Source organism: Pantherophis guttatus, chromosome 2 (genome assembly GCF_059756535.1).
Source record: "Pantherophis guttatus breed Tessera chromosome 2, ASM5975653v1, whole genome shotgun sequence".
NCBI lineage: Eukaryota > Metazoa > Chordata > Lepidosauria > Squamata > Colubridae > Pantherophis > Pantherophis guttatus.
The window spans coordinates 131,981,626-132,003,787 of NC_142064.1; the positions used below are offsets into that span (position 1 = coordinate 131,981,626).

Genomic DNA, 22,162 nt, shown 5'->3' on the forward strand with positions numbered 1-22,162 from the left:
TTTAATGGAGAGGAATAGGTCGGCTTGTTTTAAGTGAAACGTTTATATGGAAGTGGATGATTTAAACAACTTTGGCTCCATTAAACAAAAAGGAAAGCTTGATCTTAAAACTCTCATTTGTTTTGGAGAGTGTCTGGCCTGGGATAAACATGACATTAAGTAGCCATCTGAGCATTGCTAAAACATACATTTGCCCCTTGTAATAAAATGTTTTTAAGAGATAGTAATGGTTACCTTGAGAGCGATTCATATTAGAAGCATTTAAAACGGAGGGAGAGATCCTCGTCCGGATTTCTTTCAATAACTGTCCATCAAAGGCTGCGTCAAGAGCACACTGCAAAATGGAGAGCGCCACTGATTTATTTAGTAGCAATCTCTATGTCTCATTTAAAGTCATTGGCACTGAATACTTAAATGAAGAAATGTTAAATCCCCGGGCTGCTTCCCCTGTTCCCTGTGCAACGAAAGAACAGAAGGTATGCCAGATATTCCAGCTGCCATCTTCTGTTCCTGATCTGTCGCCATGCAGCCCACCGTAAGTTGAAGTCTCTTGGGAGGGGAAAAAAGATCTCCTCACTCCTGTTCTAAAGAAAACCATACATGTCTTTACAAGAGCCTTGGTAGTACAGTGGTCTAAGGCACCCTGTTATTAAGCTGGTTATTAAGACCAGATGCCTGCAATTACTACAGGTTCGAATCTCGCCAAGGCTCAAGGTTGACTCAGCCTTCCATCCTTTCTAAGGTAGGTGAAATGAGGACCCAGTTTGTGGGGGCAATAAGCTGACTTTGTATAAATATACAAAAGAATGAAGGCTATTGCTTAGCACATTGTAAGCCGCCCTGAGTCTCCGGAGAAGGGCGGCATATAAATCAAATTAAAAAAAAAAAAAGTTGGGAATGACAGGCAAGGTATTCCTTCCAATACAAGGGCTGTCTTACTCGTTTCAGAGGGATAAGCAATTCCTATATGTTTTTCACTGAGTAAATTTGCTGCTGGTCACATGACATTCAACTATGGATCTTTAAAACAAGTTGAAATTATAAACACAGCAGCATCAACAACAACAATGAATATTTAGGTAGGTATGATACAGGGGTGGTTTCTACTTACCTTTACTACTGGTTCGCAACGGGATCGTGCGCCTTCTGCACATGCGCAGATCACCGATGATGACATCCGGGGCAGTAGGCAGGGCCTCCTGCCAGTTTTACTACCAGTTCTTGTGAACCTGTCCAAACCGGGGGCAACCCACCACTGGTATGATAGAAGAGATAACACTGGCATCACAGGTGGCTTTCTATCGGTTCGCCCCAGTTTGCCCCCATTCGGGCGAACCGGTAGTGGCAGTGGTGGGAGGCTCCGCCCACCCGCCTGGGCATCATCACAGACGCTCTGCGCATGCGCAGAAGTTCTGCGCATGCGTAGAAGCGCTGTACGCAAGCGAAGCAAGCACGCGCTCACAGTTTTGAACTGGTAACAAAGGTAACTGGAACCCACTACTGACTGGCATGCTTGCATTTTAAGAAGACCATGAAAACTAAAAGCACTTAGCAATAGCACTTAGGCTGATATGCTGCTTCCCAGTGCTTTACAGCCTTTTCCAAACGGTTTACAGATTCAGCATATTGGCCCTCCCAACAATCTGGGTCCTGCTTTTACCAAGCTGGACGGAAGGCTGAGTCAACCTTGAGGCGGTGAGAATCCGACTCCTGGCAGTCGGCAAAATTAGCCTGCAATACTGCATTCTAACCACTGCTCCACCACGGCTCATCATTATAAAAGCTATATAAGCTCAGATTGATAGCTATGCTCTAGTCTGATGCTGGTTTTCTGAAGGACAGTTTTTATAGGACCAGTTCAGAAAATTTTCTTGAGGTTGGAAAAGACTCGGCATTACCATGAATATCACCCAGCTTTATAACCCATGTCCACTTTGAAGTGACAGCTAGAAACATTATGAAGGAAAGTGGATTATCCAACTTCCCTAGTTCTAGTAAAAGAACTGTTTGTAGTGCTTGATCTTAAGGGAGGAGTAGGACAAAGGCATTGTGGGGAAAGACAGGTAACATGGACCCAATAGAAGTTGTGGCTGGGGTGGAGACACCAGCTCTGGAAGAAATTGATTACAGAGAGTGTGGGGAGGAAGGAATGAGGACAGTGGGTTTAATTCTATCTGTCCCACTCTCCCCATAACACATGCTTGTTCTAATATGACCTTCAGAAACTTTTGCTCTGTGATCTCTGAAGGCTTTTTTGTGAGGGCAAACCAGCATTTGAAACTCTGCAGACTTGGTGCAGATGGGGGACAGTGGATGGAGAGCAGAACTACATAGCACAATGTTTCTCAACCTCAGCAACTGGCAGATGTGTGAACTTTAATTCCCAGAATTCCCCAGCTAACATGGCTGAGAAACAGTGACACAGCAAATTATGGAAAGCCAAATATATTGCCAGTCATTTTCTGTTTCCCTCCAGAATGGTAGGGTATCATACGTTAGGCAAGTAAGTAAATAGGTAGATAAGTAGGTTGAGATTAGATAGATAGATAGATAGATAGATAGATAGATAGATAGATAGATAGATAGATAGATAGATAGAGGTAGGTAGATAGGTAGGTAGGTAGGTAGGTAGGTAGAGATAGAGATAGAGATAGAGATAGAGATAGAGATAGAGATAGAGATAGAGATAGAGATAGAGATAGGGATAGATATGTAAGTAGATAGATGATAGAGATTGAGGTAAATAGGTAGATAGGGATAGATAGATAGATAGATAGATAGATAGATAGATAGATAGATAGATAGATAGATAGATTTTGTGTTCTTCCTTCTTTGTTTCATTTCATCTTCTGTCTGTATGGGCTTGGGAATCTTAGGCAAACTCTTGGAGAAAGTCTGGAGATATTGCACAGAATAAGAATGCTTTGAGTAGATGTCACAAAGACCGGCTCTTCCTCTTCCTTTCATTGCAATGGACAATTCCATAGTCATGTTAAATGCATAGAAAGAAAGTGAAAAGAAAGTAATGAGAAAAATCCTTTGAGATCTAGGAACCATTTACTGGGCAGAGTAAATGACAGAGGCATAGATAGTCAAATAATCTTCCTTGGTATAAAGCAGGTTGCTATATTTCTCTGTCAGACAGGAAGAACTTCGATTTGGTTCCTCCAATTTCACGCTGACAAACCTTTTCCTATAGTGACCAATGCTAGTCACTTAATTAGGAAAGTGATCAGAACACAGCATCCCCTTCCTTTTGAAATCCCAAAATGTAAACAGATGCTTCCAAACATCTGTTCTTCTAAAAGAATTAGTTATTCAATAAGAATAACTTGCTCACGCTGGGTACTTACAATGGGACTTTTTCCCTCACAGAGGTTTTAACAAGGGGTAGAGAATAACATCACTCCTCTGTCTGTTTTATTATAAATGGGGGGGGGGACCCTCCCCTACACACACACTTTGTGCTTTCTATTAAAACGACAACCGCTCTCTGAAGTAATAGGTAGCAATGTGTTTAGTGTCACATGTTGATAGGCCCTCTCTTTGCACCCTTGGGCACTTCTGGAACCTGTAATTTTCATTATCAAATGACACACTGTATGGAAATACATTTTACTTTGATCCATTTATGGTATATTTCTCCAAAAACTTTTCTTTCACCTTTATCAAGGCCCAGGGAGCAATAGCTTCCCGTCCATCTTCTTGAACTACGAGATTAGATCTCAAGGAGGTTTATATGAAGAGATGTAGCTCAGGGGTAGAAGAACACCTGTTTTGCATGCAAGGTCACAGGTTCAGTCTCCGACATCTGCAGGTAGGGCTGTAAAAGGGTCTTTGAAGCCGTGGAAAGTTCTGGTTTTGCAGGCAGTGCTACACACATGAGCTGCTTCAAAAGTTTTTATTAGAACTTCTGCCCGTCCAAGATATGTGACAGCCATGCAGGATATTCCAAGTGGTGCTGTTGACTGGATTTCACAGGTTCTTTTGAGATTTACTGAAGGTGCATAAGAGCACAAGAAGGCAGTGTTGGTAATGGTTAGAGTTTATGACTCAGGGCCAAACTGCATCATGTTATGTCATGAGATCAGGTCATAGAACTTCCAACACAATTTTCTATTTAAAAAACAGCCATTGGTGGGGAAGACTTTCGTATTTCATAAGTCTCAATCAAATTGGCTCCCGAAGAGCTGTTCTTATCTGTCAAAAGGTAGCACAGTATGGTATATGCCAACACATTTCCTTCTCAATGGCCAAAAACAATTTTAGGGGGGAAATGACTTAAATTGCAGAGATGGTATATGGCAATGGATTTAGAGTAGAATTCTTTATTGGCCAAGTGTGATTAGACACACAAGGAATTTGTCTCTGGTGCGTAAGGACTCAGTGTACATACAAGCAACAAGTAATAAATCATGATCATAATCATCATAAAATACATTCATCATAAATCATAAGATACAACACTTAGTGATAGTCATAGGATACTAAATAAGCAATCAACATAAACCATAGTAGGATAATAAATAAAACAATATAAACAGTAAGATACAAAGTTATAGTCATAAGAAGATTAGATAATAGGTAATAGAAAAGATGAGAAGGATAATAATAACACAGCCCTACTAGGTAGTTTGACAGTGTTATGGGAATTAGTTGTTTAGCAGACTGATGGCATGGGGGGAGGGGCGGAAACTGTCCTTGTGTCTAGTTCTTTTGGTGTGCAATGCCCTAAAGCGTCTTCTTGAGGGAAGAAGTTGAAACAGTTTATGTCCAGGATGTGGACTCAGCCTTCCATCCTTCCGTGGTCGGTAAAATGAGGAGCCAGATTGTTGGGGGCAATAGGCTGACTCTGTAAACTGCTTAGAGAGGGCTGTAAAGCACTGTGAAGTGGTATATAAGTCTAAGTACTGTTGCTATTTATTATTTATTTATTTATTACATGTATTTATATGCCGCCATTCTCCCGAAGGACTCAGGGCGGCGAACACAACTTAAGAAACAAGTACAATAAAATCATAATTTAATCCAAATAATTAATTAGTAGTAAATAATAAAGCCCGGAATCAGTCTCAGCCTATTTGTTTGAAAAGCCAAGTCTTCAAGTCCTGATGGAAGGAGCGGAGATCAGGAGCCGTCCAGAGCTCAGTAGGTAATTCATTCCAGAGGGTGGGAGCACCCACAGAGAACGCCCTACCCCTGGGCACAGCAAGGTGACATTGGCTCGCCGTCGGAACCCTGAGGAGAGCGGCCCTATGTGAGAGGCCCTATTGCTATGTGAGAGGTCTGTAGATATTTTCACAGCCCTCTTTCTGGTTCATGCAGCATACAGGTTCTCAATGGAAGTCAGGTTGGTAGCAATTGGGTTTTTTTTTTTTTTTCTGCAGTTCTAACTATCGGTTGAAGTCTGTGTGTGTCTTGTTTGGTTGCAGTAGCCTAATCTATAACAACACTGATCCCCCTGAAATAAAACTGCACTGGGATTCCACTTACAGAATTAAAATGCTTGCCGGCCTGCATGCCTCAGACTCCTGTTTCTTCCTACATTGTGGTCACATGAGGTCCCCACTTAACAGCCTCATGGTCCTGGGGTTACAATGGTACATAGGACGACTAGAATTGCAGTTGCTAAATAATGCGCAAGCTTTATCACCACATCATTTTGTGCCAGCCATTCCAGTCCTGAGTGCCGTCATAACCCAAGTACTACTTATAACATGAAATGTGGCCCCTAGGCTGAGAAGACCTAGTCAACTTCCCTTCTTCTTCTTCTTCTTCTTCTTGTGCCATATTCGTCGTTGGACATTGGCGATCATGTTGGCGATCCTAATTTGCCTAGGCAGTTTCAAAGCTCAATCACTTATTTCTCCATGACCATTTCAAAGCTGTTATGAGAAATAAAAAAGAGCTTCAGTGGATATAACCTGATGTCCGAGGATTAAAAATGGAATAAAAATATAACACGACATAAACTTCCCAAAGGATTGTAACATATACCTAATGGCAAAAGTAGAGGTTTCCCCAGTCATGTCCAACTCTAGAGGATGGTGCTCATTTCCGTTTCTTAGCCGAAGGAGCCAGCGTTGTCTGAAGACATTTCCATGGTCATGTGGCCAGCATGGCTACATGCCGAGGCGCAGGGACCGCTGTTGTCTTCCCACTGAATTGGTACCTATTTATCTACTCTCATTTGCATGCTTTCAAACTGCTAGGTGGACAGGAGCTGGGGCAGGTAATGGAAGCCCACCCCATTGCATGACACTCGAATCTTGAACCTGGGCTTTCAGCTTTCCAGCTGACAAGTTCAGCATCTTTCACCGCTGAGCCATCCCGCCCCTAACGTATACCTAAGTAGCCCCTATTCTCTGCTGCATTTAAAGCCACACCTCACCCTGACATGTGGTACAGCCTGCCGTGTTAATTCTAGATTTTTGTTCTGTTGCTAGCCTTTGTCTCCTTTCAGTGGTGAACTATCCTGATATTTTGTGCTTCCCTTTACCAAAGATTAATACAATGCCATTATTCATTTGATAGTGGGTCATTTTGGGGAGCCTTTATTTAACCTTTTTGCTTGGTTGGTGGAGTGAACTTGGATTGCAAAGTTGGGGTGCTGCGCTGATGGGGCTCTAGTAACGTGAGCAAAGGTTTTCCACTGTTTCTTCTCTCTCTGGAAGGAACCAAAGGAAGAAGAGAAAACTAAGCCTGGCAAGGGCTTGCTGTTAAAGGAGCAAATGCCTCTGAGAGATTTATGACAAGGGAAAGGAACTGCCTTGCATCCTGTGATAAATTAAGAGGAGAAAGGAAACTTCCACAATAGCCCTTTAAGAGGAATTTCCCTCTTGTCTGTCCAGAAGGGGGATTTGAGGGAAAGGGAGCTTCAATCCAGCCAGATGTCTCCAGCTGCAAATCATCATCATTTTGAAGGAGAGTCATGTTTTATTTTTGGTTCCTATGAAGAAAAAAAAAATCTGGCTTGTGAGAAAGGAAAGGAAGGAGGGCAGGGCAGGGCTTCTCTTGGCACACATCCTGACTGGATCTTCAGTGGAAACAAAGAAAACAACATGCCTTTTGCACCAGTGAGATTTTAAGCCAGAAATGCATGTTTGTTTGCGTGCCTTGTCCGGATGCAGCTGCAGAAGGGGGTGGAAAAAGAAACCCCAGGATTAAAGGTGGCCTGATAGGAAGGTGCAGCACAGACCTCTCCCGGATCTTTTACCCACATTTACTTCAGTCATATGTTGTCCTTTAGGATGTTTCAGCTGATCTCATTGCAAAGATAAAAGTCGGGAGATACCTGAATTTCCCTATATTCATGTGGTAGGTCAGTGCTGAAGAGCCTGTTCCAGTTTCACAGTTCTAAAACTTCGCAACAACTTTTCTTCTAATAATCTCAGTCAGGGTTTCTCAAACGTGGCAGTTTTAAGATGTGTGAACTACCCTAGCATAGCTGGCTGGGGAATTCTGGGAGTTGAAATCCATACATCTTTAAAGTTGCCCTATTTGAGAAACACCTAAATGAAGAAAGAAGACTATGAAAAGCAAAGGTCTACCAAATCAGAACCGCTAACCATCTAATTCAATAATGTCTATTCCAGACATTGGCAGCCTGCAAACCTGTGCAATCCTCAGCCTCATTTCCTGCAGCTCTTACCTAATTCCCAGAGCCCTCTGAAAACTGCAACCCATGCAATTCATACCTCTGGTCAGCGTAATATGCCCCAGCCTGCTGGAGAGAGGGGGGAGGGAAGGGAGTGGGTATCGGTTACTCACCAAATAATCTGAACATTAATAAACTTTTAAAAACCCTTTACCCCAAACTGTAAAGGCTCCCTTTTTGCAAAAAGTCCAGGTTAAAATCTTGAAGCCAATGGCGCTCTCAGGGAATGATGATGTTGAGGCAAAATTTCAAGGCTCATTTGAAAGAATGAGCAAGACAGTCCCCAGACATCACAGGGCTAGGCAAGCACATATTTAAACCAAGGACACTCATGCATGTTACCATCTAAAGAGCTTCCAAGTATTGTATTGGATTTACAGTAAAAAAAATAAAAATGAGTGGATTGCTCTGCTGCTCAAAATACAAGCAGGCAATATTAAATAGTATTAGATTTAAGCTATAACTTTATTGAGGAACAATGTTCATAATTACCTATCATAGAGGACTGAACTAAAGGCTAATAAGAACAGGGAGATTTTGAAACAAATCTTGTGATACCATTTGGGTCTGAGTTCATCTGGGTTCTGATCTGTTAGATGTAAATGCCTTATTCTCTAATGTGTAAATAGTGTATATAAGAACATCAAGGGTTAATTCATTCTTTGATTCCTAATGTATTCATGACTCATCACTCATTCTCATGACTCCACCCCCTGTGTATATAAGGAGCTACCCTCCACAGTTTCCCTGCTTCTATCTGTGAATATTCAGTGAATATAGAATGCCTTTATGTAAATAAAAAGAGTTGTATTTGAACTCTTAATTCTCTAATGATTTATTGAGTCTGATCCAGAAAAACATCGCAACAATCTGGTAGCAGAGGATGGTTTGATTGACTCAATAAGAACTTAAACATGTCTAAAAGAGATAGGCCCAACACCAGGGCATACAGCAAAGAAGTGGAAGAAGATCAAGAAATAATAGATGAACAAAAAGAAAAGGAATTGAAAAGCAGTCCTCTCGGGTCTGAGATATTAAAACTGCTAAGACTCAAAGCAAAAATCAAAAACGTCATAAAAAGCGAAGGAATGACAAAAGGAAAAGAAATTCACACAAATGAAAATAAGGACTCGAAAACGGTGAGCGATTTACCTACAAATAAAATTACAACGAAAGAGAGAAACACTGATCCCGCGCAAAATTTTGAATGGCAGCCATCTTGTTCTCAACAGACTTCCAAGATGAGCGAAACTGAACCAATCAAAGGACAAAATTCAAAATCTCTGGCGCGAAAAGATCCTCTCGATGCTGAAAACGAAAAGGAAAGACTTTATAACTCAGAAGAATCAGACACGGAAATTGAAGAAACACCAACAGAGATACAAATAGAATCAGCAATAAAAACACTCTTTACTATATTCAGACCAAAACTAAAAATCACCAGGGAATCGCCGAAGAAGCAAGCGAACGAACCGATGCCTCGGGACCTGCACGCCTCCACCCCAACTTCAAGAGCGACGACACCAGAGCCCAGAGAACCTTGCCGATTCCGCCCTACACCAAGGACAGAAGCAAGCGACATCGCTCACAAGAGAAAGAAAAGGACAATCGCAGTTACCAGGACCCCAAAAACCGAGCCAGAGACCGACTCATCGGAAGAGGAGCCGAACGAGCGGGCGGCAACGGAGAGAACCTTCCACGACGAAGACAAAGAAAGAATGAGCAACGCGCATGCGCGAAGTCAAGAAAACAACCCGGGAAGATTTGAACTCATGAGGGAACCACACAGACTCGTTGCTGACATCCCTACACCATTCTGCAATTTTCTGCATTTGCAAGACCACGAACTGCCTCAGGTTGTAAGTAACGGCCAAAGTAATATAGGAAACTTGCCTAGTGACTTCCCAAAGTTAAGGGTTGATGGTATTAATCTACAAGAATGGTATCAGCAGCTTCAGGTTATTTTCATGAAAGAGAACTTATTATTTTTTATCACTAATCCTCCAAGAAGACCTTGGACTTTAAAAATAGATAGATTACACCATAGAGCCTTTTTCCTAATAATAGCCAGTATATCTCCTGCAATGTATTATAGCATCAAATCAAATCTGACTGTTTCAGAAATTATTCAATGTATGTTTAATTTGTTCCACAGCGACAGTGTAGCCACTACAACAAGAATGTCCAAAGAATTCTTTTCATCTAGAGTAAAACCAGGGGTTTCTATAAGTGAGCATTTAATATGTTTAAACAAAATAAGGGCTGAACTGCATTTAAGGGGAGAAGTTATTTCAGACCAAACAATGAAAAGTGTTATTATTAACTCACTTGACTCATCATGGGACAATTTCATGTCACATCTTGATACCATTAACTTAGGATATTTATCCATAGAAAGTCTATCCAACAAATTGATAGCTGAAGACAATTCGAGAAAAAATCGATCTAACAATTACACAGAACATAGACATGTTAGGAAAGTAGCTTTCCAAGAAAAATATAATGAAACATATAGATGCCATAATTGTGGGTCCAAAGAACATAATAGAAGAGATTGCCCCAGATTTTCAAAAGAAAGGTATAGACCAGAATACATGAACAGACACAATCATAGACAGCCTTCTATAGAAAGGCATAGATATAGGAGCCCACCAAATTATAGAGAAAATAGAGGGGGCAGAGAAAGCTCAAGAGATAAAAAATCTGGTTCACTGAATGGACTAAATAAACATGACAATACAAAACCCCAGCAAAGTGAAAATAATAATTGGCTCATCGATTCTGGGGCTACAAACCATACCACTAACAATAAAGATATATTGTCTTCTTTTACAGAAGATAAGTTTGTAATAAAAGTAGCCAATCAAGAAAAGGTTCAAGTACTAGGCAGAGGGAATGTAATTTTGCCTGGTTTAGGAAAAATAGAGGGGGTATTGTTAATACCCGAAATACCTCATAACATATTGAGTGCCATAAAACTAAGTAGGGACTCTGGTATTAATATAACTTTCTCAAAGGGAGAAGCAATCATAGAGAAAAACAAAAGTAAAATAGGTACTGTGATAATTAAAGGGGGCTTGCCCTACCTCATAACAAAAGAAGAATGGCTACATAATATTGATTCAAATGTTGAAGAATGTATAGAAATAGATGATGAAAATGTTAGCAATAGTGACAATGATGATTGTATGATATCACATGATCAGAATGATGCACCCAACATAAAAAAACCAAAGATAGGTAAACCAATCCATGATGAGTGTGCTCACATCTTACATAGGAAGTTAGGCCATGCCAGCTTTCCTGTAGTACAAAAAATGACAGAACACGCAGAAGGTGTCAAAATAAAAAATTGTGAAAACTATTTGGAATGCTCAGTATGTAAGTCTACAAAACTAAAAACTAGCCCCAGACCAAAAAAATCTGCCAGATCAACTAACAAAATTTTTGACTTAGTACACATGGACCTAGTAGGACCACTTACTCCATCAATCACATATAGAAAACGTTATTTTCTAACAATAGTGGATGATTATAGCCGTTATGGTTTTGTTTACACATTGAAACATAAAGATGAGACTTTTCAAAAATTTAAGGAATTTTATAAACGCATAGAGACACAACATAATATTAGAATAAAGCAAATTATGACAGATAGAGGATGTGAATTCATGTCTAAAGAATTCTCTCAATGGCTAAAGGATAGAGGAATGCTACATTACACTTCCAGTCCATTTTCTGCGTTCCAGAACGGAATTGCAGAAAGGAAAAATTCCACACTACAAACAATGATTAGATGTACATTAGAGGATGCTGGCTTAAGTAAACAATTTTGGTCAGAGGCATTACACTATTCAAATTATACACAAAATAGGACCTGGTCCAGTATTATAAATAAAACACCATACGAAGTGATGTATAATAGAAAACCAAAATTGGCACATATGCATATTTTTGGAGTCACTGCAGACGTACACATACCCAAACAATTGAGAAGAAAGGGAGAAAATGTATCCAGAAGACTTAGATTCATGGGATATGAAACTGGTACAAAAGGATATAGATTCATTGATGGCAATAATAAATTTATAGTTTCCAGAACAGCCGTGTTCCATGAACAGGCCAACTGGTCTAAATTACATTTAAATGAAATATTCCCAAATAAACACATAGAAACAAAATATCATAAGGAAGGAACTGTAGATAAACAAAATATCAACAAACATGAAAACAAGACCAAAACCTGGACAAATAGCCAGTACAAAATAAAAACTGATACACTAACAAAAAAGGAGGCAAGATATATGCATGACAACAATAGTAAACCAGAAAGAACAATTAGGAACAATAGGAACAAGATGCCAGATAAATATAAAGATTACGTAATGAATGTAAATAGTGAACCAATAACACCTAATACGTACAAAGAAGTACTGAAACTTCCTCACGAAGAAAAAGAGAAATGGGAACTAGCCATGAAAAAGGAAATGGAAAGTTTGAAAGGATTAAATGTGTTTACTCCCACAACTGCACCTAAGGACAAAACTATTATTGGTACCAGGTGGATATATAAAATTAAAAATTTGGAAGGAGGCAATAACCTGTACAAAGCTAGATTAGTTGCCCAAGGTTACGCACAAAAATATCCAGAGGACTATACAGACACATATTCCCCTACTGTGAGGACAGAGAGTGTCAAAACAGCTTTGGTGGTAGCATCAGCACTTAACCTTGATGTATTTCAATATGATATACAGACTGCGTACCTACACGCAGAGTTAGATAAAGAAATCTATGTAAGGGCCCCTCACAGCCAATACACAAATAAAAATGAAACTTGGTTGTTAAACAAAAGCTTATATGGATTGAAACAATCCGGTAAAAGATGGTATGATTGTTTGGTAAAGGTGCTCAAGACTATGGATTTTAACACCACATCTGCTGATAATTGTTTTTTTGTCAAAAAGAATGATGACTGTGTTGAGTTTGTATTGATTTATGTAGACGATATTTTATATATTGGAAAACATAAAGGAAGAAGAGAAATTTTTGTGAACAAGCTGAATGAACACTTTTCACTAAAATCTTTAGGTAAGGTAAATAAGTATCTTGGTGTACAGATCAGTAAAACAAAAAAAGGGTTCCAGCTTACTCAAAAGGATAAAATTGTAGAACTTCTAAACAAATGTAATTTGAACAATGCTAAAACATGTGATACCCCCATGCAAACTGACTTTCTCAGAAATACTGATGAATCATCTCCTGAATTTAGGGATAACACATTTTATAGATCAATCATAGGTTCACTTCTTTATATATCTAATTGGACTAGGCCAGATATAGCCTTACCACTTAATTTACTGTCCAGATATGTCAGTAAACCAACAATGTACCATTGGGAAGCTGTCAAAAGGATTTTGAGGTACCTGAAAGGCACTTTAGATTTTTGCCTTATATTAGAACCAAATGACAACAAGGAACCAAGACTCATATGTTATGCAGATGCGGATTGGGCAGGAGACACATCTTGCAGAAAAAGTACATCAGGTTATATTTTCTTTTTAAATGATTGTCCAATTTATTGGTATACCGGCAAACAAGAACTGGTAGCTACTTCAACTACAGAAGCAGAATATGTCTGTTTATCCAAATCTGCAAATAACCTTGTGTGGTTTAATGACTTAATTTCAGAGGTTTGGAAGAAACCTATTTTACCTTTTATCATAAATGAGGATAACAAAGCAGCCATTGAAATCTCCAGATCTGATGCTATTGGACAAAGGTCCAGACATATAGATATAAAGTTTAAACATGTAAGACAATTATCTCAAGACGGTTTTATAAAAGCTGTGCATTGTGATACTTCGGAACAGATAGCTGACATTTTAACAAAGCCTTTACCATCCAAACAACATAAATATTTAACTTCCAAATTGCATGTATTGTATTGTCCCGAATCTGAATGTAATTGGTGTTGTGTAAATAATCGGCATTTAGAGGGGGATTTGTTAGATGTAAATGCCTTATTCTCTAATGTGTAAATAGTGTATATAAGAACATCAAGGGTTAATTCATTCTTTGATTCCTAATGTATTCATGACTCATCACTCATTCTCATGACTCCACCCCCTGTGTATATAAGGAGCTACCCTCCACAGTTTCCCTGCTTCTATCTGTGAATATTCAGTGAATATAGAATGCCTTTATGTAAATAAAAAGAGTTGTATTTGAACTCTTAATTCTCTAATGATTTATTGAGTCTGATCCAGAAAAACATCGCAACATGATCTTAGTTTTATGTCCACACAACTCTACTTTTATAGAAAGGAGGAGGGATTTTGCCTAAACAAACGAAATCCTCTTTTCCCTCAGATGAAGCTCAAACCGTAGGATTGGGCCAAAGGAGAGATGTTTTGCCGTGTCGTGAAATGCTTGAGAGCAAAACTTCCCAACCTTGGCAAATTTAAAACATATGGACTTCAACTCCCAGAATTCCCCAGCCAGTTAGTTCTGTGAAGCTCACACATCTTACAAGTTGCCAAGCTTGGGAAATACTGCTTTTGAGACCCCTTTTTTCCTTTACCTTTTTCTGGCCTGCCAAAAATGGAATTTGAGCCATTCACAGTATAAATTATGTCACTTTCCCCCACCTCAAATTAAAGGTGCCTCTCTGTGGCCCAGTTTGGCATTGCAGCATTTCCAAAATTAAACCCAAAGTGGCTATAAACTTCAGATCACCAGTTCTAATACAGTACAGAGTATGTGTGTGTTTCTTAAATATTGTAGAAATAGTATTCAAATGTTTTGATTGTAATATCTTTCTCAGTTGTTTAGATTCAGATCTTCTGAATCAGTAGCACCTTAAATTTCTATAGGTTCAATTTATGGAACAGTTTTAGACTATGTACTTGGAGATAAGTAAACCTATTGAACTGAACCAGTGGTGGGTTTCAAAATTTTTTACTACCGGTTCTGTGGGCGTGACTTGGTGGGCGTGGCATGGCTTGGTGGGCGTGGCTGGGGAAGGATACTGTAAAATCTCCATTCCCTCCCCAATCCAGGGGAAGGATACTGCAAAATCCCCATTTCCTCCCGATCAGCTGGGACTCGGGAGGCAGAGAATAGATGGGGGCGGGGCCAGTCAGAATTTTTACTACCAGTTCTCCGAACTACTCAATATTTCCGCTACCGGTTTTCCAGAACTGGTCAGAACCTGCTGAAACCCACTTCTGGACTGAACCCTGATGAATCCAATTTTTTAAAAATCTCATTTTGGTTCAGTGCCTGTTACAGCTTCTGCTTTCTATATCCTTCTCTGGTATTTTTTTACATTCCTGTTTTCTGACATTTCTAGAGGGTCAGTTCTTTTAAATTTATCTACTGTATATATTTACACCATACTTCAGCAGCTTGCATCATTTTTATTTCTCCTTTCTGGCACTTGACCTGTGACTTATCCCATTAGTGTGCAGACCACTGGCTTAGCTTAGTGTCATGCACCAGACATTTATATTTCCGGCATAGGCATGTCTTGTACCCCTTTTGCTGATCTCTGCTGTTTTAAGATGCCCCTTACTCTGAGTATTTTAGGAAAGGCAATCATTTTTGGCTCATTTGAGACATTTTTGCTGTCCCCGCAGAATATATTTAAATCTTGCAAGGTTCTGACAAGATGCCGTGATATTCCTCACAAAGTTATACATTCAGCTTCACATCTTGGGTGGGACTCATCTTGTTTGATGAGTCTGGGCCCTGACCAGAGGCATCCTTCTAGAGATGTGTTGTCTTCTCAGTATCAGTGACACAAGAAATTTGGAATGTTCTTATTGAACTAAGCTCTTTAAGTGGGAAATGGCCGACAGCCCACAATGTGCCTGTGGTACACTGGAACTAACGATAACACATATAGTTCAAGAATGTCGCCTCAGGAAATTTAAAGGCACCTGGGATGATCTCATCAAAGCCACACGAGAAGCAATTAGATGTTTAGCTTCCTTCCTGGTTAGATATCAATCTATAACATTTATCCAGTTGCAATTCTACGGAGCTATATTATGGGGATTTTATTACAACTGTATCTTAATTTAATATTTTATCTCATAGATTGTATTGTCTGCATATTGTATTGTCTCATGTATATGTGTGTGTGTGTGTGTGTGTGTGTGTGTGTGTGTGTAGGTCTTTGGTTATTCGGGTTTTTTCCCGCGTAAAATTGGAGGTGTCTTGTCAACCTTTCAACGAAGTCTCATTTGTCATCTTCAGGCTGGTGTTTTCGGCTTCGTGCTTCTAGGAGCAATGTGTGTGATCGCAGCTGTTTCTTCCTTTTAACTGCCAGTGGGGGTGTGAACTGATTGGGTGGGAGCTTGGGTGTGTTCTGATTGGGTGGAGGTGTGTTCTGATTGGTTTTTTTTTTTTATTTGATTTATATGCCGCCCTTCTCCGGAGACTCAGGGCAGCTTACAATGCGTTAAGCAATAGCCTTCATCCTTTTGTATATTTATACAAAGTCAGCTTATTGCCCCCACAAACTGGGTCCTCATTTCACCTACCTTAGAAAGGATGGAAGGCTGAGTCAACCTTGAGCCTTGGAGAGATTCGAACCAGCAGTAAATTGCAGGCAGCTGTGTTAATAACAGGGTGCGTAGACCACTGTACTATCAAGGCTCTTCTTGAGGGGTTTGGCTGTGCTCTGATTGGATGGGGGGTTGGCTGTGCTCTGATTGGCTGGGTGTGTGTTCTGTTTAGGTGGGGGCTTGGTTGTGCTCGGGTTAGTCTGAGTAGCAGGGAGATTTGAGCTGGTGAGCTGTGTTGCTGTTGTTTGGCTTTGTGTTCGTGGCTGTGCCACCTCTTCATGGCGGGTGTCAGTCTGCTTCATGTATGGATAGGAGGGGTTTAAAGTGGCTAATGATGCAGGTGTGGTCTGGCTTCTGGTCCGTGGTCGTGCCTCATCATCAGTGTGGGTTTGAGTCTGCTTTCTGCGTGGCTGTGTGGTGGTTACATCCTGTGTGGCTCTCGTGAGTGTGGGTCTGGTGTCATTCTTTGTGTTAGGGACTCGTTTGTCAATAAGGGCGGGTTTCCAAATAGCTGGTAGGCGGGAGGTATCATCTCGTTTATTCATGCGGTGTGGATGTTTTTCTATCTCGATGGCTTCTCTGATTATTCTGTTGTTAAAGTGACACTTTAACAGTTTATCAGTGGACTCTCTTATACAGTTGTTTATCTATCTCTATGTCTATGTCTATCTCTCTATCTATCTATCTATCTATCTATATTTCTGTTCTGCATTATTAGACAAGATCTAACAAAAACTAATACTAGTAGTCCTTGACTTACAACTACAATTGAGCCCAGCATTTCTGTTGTTGGGTGAGACATTTGTAATGTGAGTTTTGCCCCATTTTGCAACCTTTTTTTGCCAGAGTGGTTAAGTGAATCACTGCAGTTGATAAGTTAGTAGCACGGTTGTTAAGTGAATCTGGCTTCCCCATTGACTTTGCTTCTCAGAAGCTCGCAAAAGGGGATCACATGACCCAGACATTGCAACCGTCATAAATATGAATCAGTTGCCAAGCATCTGAGTTGGTCACATGATCATGTGATCATGGGGATCCTACAAAGTTTGTAAGTGTGAAAAACAGTCATAAGTCATTTTTTTCAATGCCGTTGTATCTTTGAACGGTCACTAAATGAACTGTTGTAAGTTGAGGACTACCTGTATTTAGAATTTGGAAAAGAAAGAAGAAAGAAACAAAAGTGCAGGAAAAAAAGACAATATAAAGAAGCAACAATTATTAAGTATAAATTTACCTCTTCCTCTATAGTTATAGCTTTTTTTCCTATAATCGAGTTAAGGTGGCAATGGTTTTCTACTTGTAAAACAGACCCTTCTGGAAAGTTATGGGAAAATTATGGGAAATCCCTTAAGTGCCCCCAGCCATGAGGACTATCCGAGAGCAAGACTTCTCATAAGTAAACTGCACTTAGAAAACTCCCTTTTCAGAATCATGCAGGTGTATGTTTCTAATTTTTCAATATTAGCCATGTGCCTCTTTGAAGGATTTTGAAGAACTATTTGATAGAGGACAGGCCTGTCTTTGAAAATGTGCCTTATTTGAAGGGCCAGTTAGAATATGTTTTTTTTTTAAAAAAATAATCTTTAAACCATGTTTTCTTAAAAGAGAAAGCATAAGGAAAAAGAGCGGGCAAATCTTAGAAGTTCCCCACAAGCTCTTAGCATCTGCACCACAGACCATGCAGACACGTAGACTTCTAATTTTCCCCATCGTGTATTGCATTCCTATTTAAATTATAGGAATGTTTCTATAGTTCCATCTGGATAATAGTAAGAGTAATAACACTTTGACTTGGTAAGTTCTTTTGCTTGGGTAAAGGAACATGAGCAAAACAATAGCAATTACAAGTAGTCCTTGACTTACAACAGTTCAACAGTGACAACAACACTGAAAAAGTAACTTAGGACTGTTCTTCACATTTATGATTTCCATGATCACCTTTCAAAATTCAGATGCTTGGCAACTGATCCATATTTATGACGGTTGCAGTGTCCTGGAATCATATGATCATATTTTGCGACCTCCTGACAAGCAAAGTCAATGGGGGAAGCCAGGTTCACTTAGCAACCATGTCACTAACTTAACAACCGCAGTGATTCACTTAACAACTGAGGCAAGAGAGATAGTAAAATGAGGTAAAATTCACTTAACAAATGTCTCACTTAGCAACAGAAATGTTGGGCTCAATTGTGATCGTAAATTGAGGACTACCTGTATTATATATATTGAAAATCTGTATATTTGGTGGCGGGAATGGAGGTGATCAGAGGTGGGCTTCAGCAGGTCCTGACCAGTTCTGGAGAACCAGTAGCAGAAATATTGAGTAGTTCGGAGAACCCGTAGTAAAAATTCTGACTGGCCCCACCCCCATCTATTCTCTGCCTCCAAGTGCCAGCTGATTGGGAGGAAATGGGGATTTCTCCTGCAGTATCCTTCTCCTGGAGTGGGGAGGGAATGGAGATTTTACAGTATTCTTCCCCTGGAGTGGGGTGAGAATGGAGATTTTACAGTATCCTTCCTCTGCCATGCCCACCAAGCCACGCCCACCAAGCCATGCCACACCCACCAAGCCACGCCTACAGAACCAGTAGTAAAAATTTTTGAAACCCACCACTGGAGGTGATGCGTACATGATTACCTTGCTACTTATTAACTATTGGGGGAGAGGGTTAAGGAAGTCTTCACCAAGCTCTGAACACCCAATCAGAACTTTGCATACAGAGAATTCACTGGGCACATTCAGGTAAAAGATCAACTGAATTCTAGCTGATGCCCTGTGAAATGCCACAAACTAGATACTACTGGGCAATGCAGACAAATATTCCAACTAGGTAGAAGGCTGCTCCCAATAAGGAATTCAGATAATTGTGTCTATGGAAATAGCCATGTTAGAAAGATCTTTTTGGTCAAGAGCTGTGTTAATTGGACCAATTTCTCTCAAACAAACCAAGGCAATGAGGATAGGGAAAGAAAACCTCAAGAAAGGGTCATATTCATTTTCTCTTTTTTTCAGGCTAGTATATCTAAAATCAGATGTTACATCTTTTCTATCCTGCTCTATGGAGTAGAGAGTTGGTCTCTGACAGAAAACCACTTGAAGAAACTAGAAACATTTGAAATGTGGATTTACAGACCACTGTTACGTATAAGCTGGGTTAACAAAATCACAAATGAGGAGGTGATAAGCCGCCTGGGAAAGCAAAGGGAAATAATCAAAGCCATTAAAAAGCGAAAGTTAGAATATTTTGGACATGTGATGCAACACCCAGAAAAATACGGCATCTTTCACGTAATTCTCCAAGGAAAGATTGAAGGCAAATAAGGTCCAGGCAGAAGAGGAACATCATGGCTTCAAAACCTTAGGGACTGGTTTGGACAAAACCCAGAAGCACTTTTTCATATGGCTGTTGACAAAAATAGGATTGCCAACATGATCGCCAACATTTGATGACGGATATAGCACAACAAGAAGAAGATATCTAAAATCACAAATACAGCCTTCAAAAAAAAAAAATCATGGTTAAATAAAGTTCTGGGATTTCATTCAAAAGCAATATTGTGCTGAGAGTATAATCCATATTCTGCATCTAGATGTTATGCTAAAATTGGCGGCGTCCTATAAGTAAGTGAATAGAGTCCAATGATGAAAACAAAAAGGATAATATTCTTATAATTGGTGAACTGCCTTTCTTCGTCTCTGAGATAAGACAAAGTTCACATGATTGCATTACAACACGTCTGCTTGGTTTTGTTTGGCCTAAGAACATTCAACAAATCCTGCCTGCCTCCCCTTGTTGCCCCTCATCACACTTTCCCAGATTACTTGTGTTGTGGGAGGCACCTTTGTTGAGAAGCTCCCTCAGGAATGCTGGCTGACTCCTTGTCTCCTCTCCGGAGACACCCCTGACACAAAGAGAAGGGCTGATGACAGTCTGCTGAGTGACTTGTTGCTGTAAGAGGAAGCGATAACATCCATGAGTTCAGAGCCGTGCCTGCTTTCATTGCAAGTTCTAATTTGTAAGAAAAAAGCAAACATAGAGGGAAAATTCAGAGGAAGTGCTGTCTTACAAGACTTCCTAGACCTATCATGTGTGCAGAAATGTCATCTGGCAGGCACCATCTTCTATTAGTAATAACAATACCAATAATAACTTGGTATTATTATTAGAGCTATTGGTTCTTAATTCAGTAGAGATCCCATCCAACTACCTGTATAGCTTACACCTGGGTGCCATTAACAGATTGGCATTTCATTTCCTTAGGAATTTAAATGATCAGCTATGACATTTTCAGTGTATGAGCATAGCCGAACCAAAGCCATGGCAAGGAAATCGGATTGAACTTTTGAACAGGAATCTTATAAGGTCGAATTTTCTCTAAAGTGATCAGGGAGCTTAATGAGATGCCCACATTTCAAAAAAAAAGTCACAATTTCAACGATACTTGGGTGGATTACACCATGGCTGTCCAACCCTATGGCCTGCCTGGGTTGCATTGAGTAAAGAGTGTCTTGGACCACATATAAAATATATGATATATTTAATCTCTATATAATGTATATAAATCATATAATAATGTTAAGTCTACGATCTTGTTGGGCCACATTAGTAGCTGTCCAGGGCTGCATGTGATCCGTGGGCTGCGGGTTGGACATGCCTGGATTACACAATTCATGCTCTGATGACAATCAGTATTAGATAGCCCATGACCTACTGGGTCACTGTTTTCAGGCATATTTCCTTACCAGATTCCTCAGTGCCTTCAACAATGGCAGAGTTTCTAATGTTTTAGAAACTTACAATTTCTTTCCCAGCTTTCATTGGAAAAGTTCTTAAACATTCAGGAGATATTGAGAGATATATCTGCCTTGAAAATAGCCCATGTTGCACTGTATAGAACAGTCACTCGTTGACCACAAGAAATGTTTTATGACATTTTGGACTATGTCATAAAATACTTTATGATGATTTTTTTTAAATGTCGCAATGTTTTATAAAATTTGCAAAAATTCAATTTCATAGAAATTATGCGTTCTAGACTTTGGATGCATTCTGTAAGTTAGTCCAGAGGGGTCCAACCTTGTCAGCCTGGTCTGGGGAGGAGGGGGAATAGTTCCATGCGAGTGGATGGCCAGCGCCTGCATGCATGCACAGCTCCCACAGCTTGTGCAAGTGGAGCTGTACACCCGAGAGCAAGTGGCCACCACTTGTCTGAGTGGAGCTGTGCCCGCACATACACTCACCTGGCGATCGCGGGGCCTGGTTCTGAACTGCCCATGGCCCAGTAGTGGGCCACGGCCTGGGGGTTGAGGACCCCTGAGTTAGTCCACTTGAGGTACCTTGGATGCAGTGGTGGGTTGCTCCCGGTTCACACCGGTTCACAAGAACCGGTAGTAAAAATTTGTAGTAGTTTGGAGAACCGGTAATAACATTGGCTGGCCACGACCCCGAACCAGTCCCCGGCCTGGTCGCCGCTCGCTTACCCCACCCACCTCATCAGAGGCTCTTTTTAAAAAAAATTTAAAAGCATTTTTTCTACAACCTCTTCGGCCGAAAAAATGCTTTTAAAAGTTTAAAAAAAAGCCTCTGATGATCACGCGACTCAGCTGGGATTTTCAGAGGCTTTTAAAAGCATTTTTTCTACAACCTCTTCAGCTGAGTTGCCTGATCGGCAGAGGCTTTTCAAAGCATTTTTTTTCCTGCAATCTCTTAAGGTTGTAGAAAAAATGGTTTTAAAAGTAAAAAAAAAAAAGTTGGCCACACCCACCCAGTCACATTACCCCCCCCCACCAAGCCATGCCCACAAAATAAGCCACACCCACAAAACCGGTAGTAAAAAAATTTAGAACCCACCCCTGCTCGGATGAGAAAGTTTTGCCCTATGCTGCCCCATTTTGCCCAGTTAAAGGTTACAGTTTTAGGATAGATAGATA

The 22,162-nt window shown here is 40.2% G+C and overlaps 1 protein-coding gene across 7 annotated transcripts in view; it reads right to left on the minus strand.

Annotated features, from left to right (window-relative positions):
- Positions 1–340: 340 nt before the first annotated feature.
- Positions 341–22,162, minus strand: part of LOC132711019 (homeobox protein Hox-D3-like) — a 170,958-nt gene continuing 149,136 nt past the window's right edge. For 3 of the 7 annotated variants that reach the window (XR_015732407.1, XR_015732406.1, XR_015732408.1), the window contains exons 2-4: positions 20,072–20,240; positions 7,652–7,723; positions 341–5,885 (exon numbers count right to left, since the gene is read on the minus strand). The gene's annotated coding sequence lies outside the window, so the exon portion shown is untranslated. Of the gene's footprint in view, positions 5,886–7,651; positions 8,242–13,940; positions 16,062–20,053; positions 20,241–22,162 lie in introns of those variants that run through there. The other 4 variants (XR_015732410.1, XR_015732409.1, XR_015732412.1 and 1 more) reach the window with 3 other exon arrangements.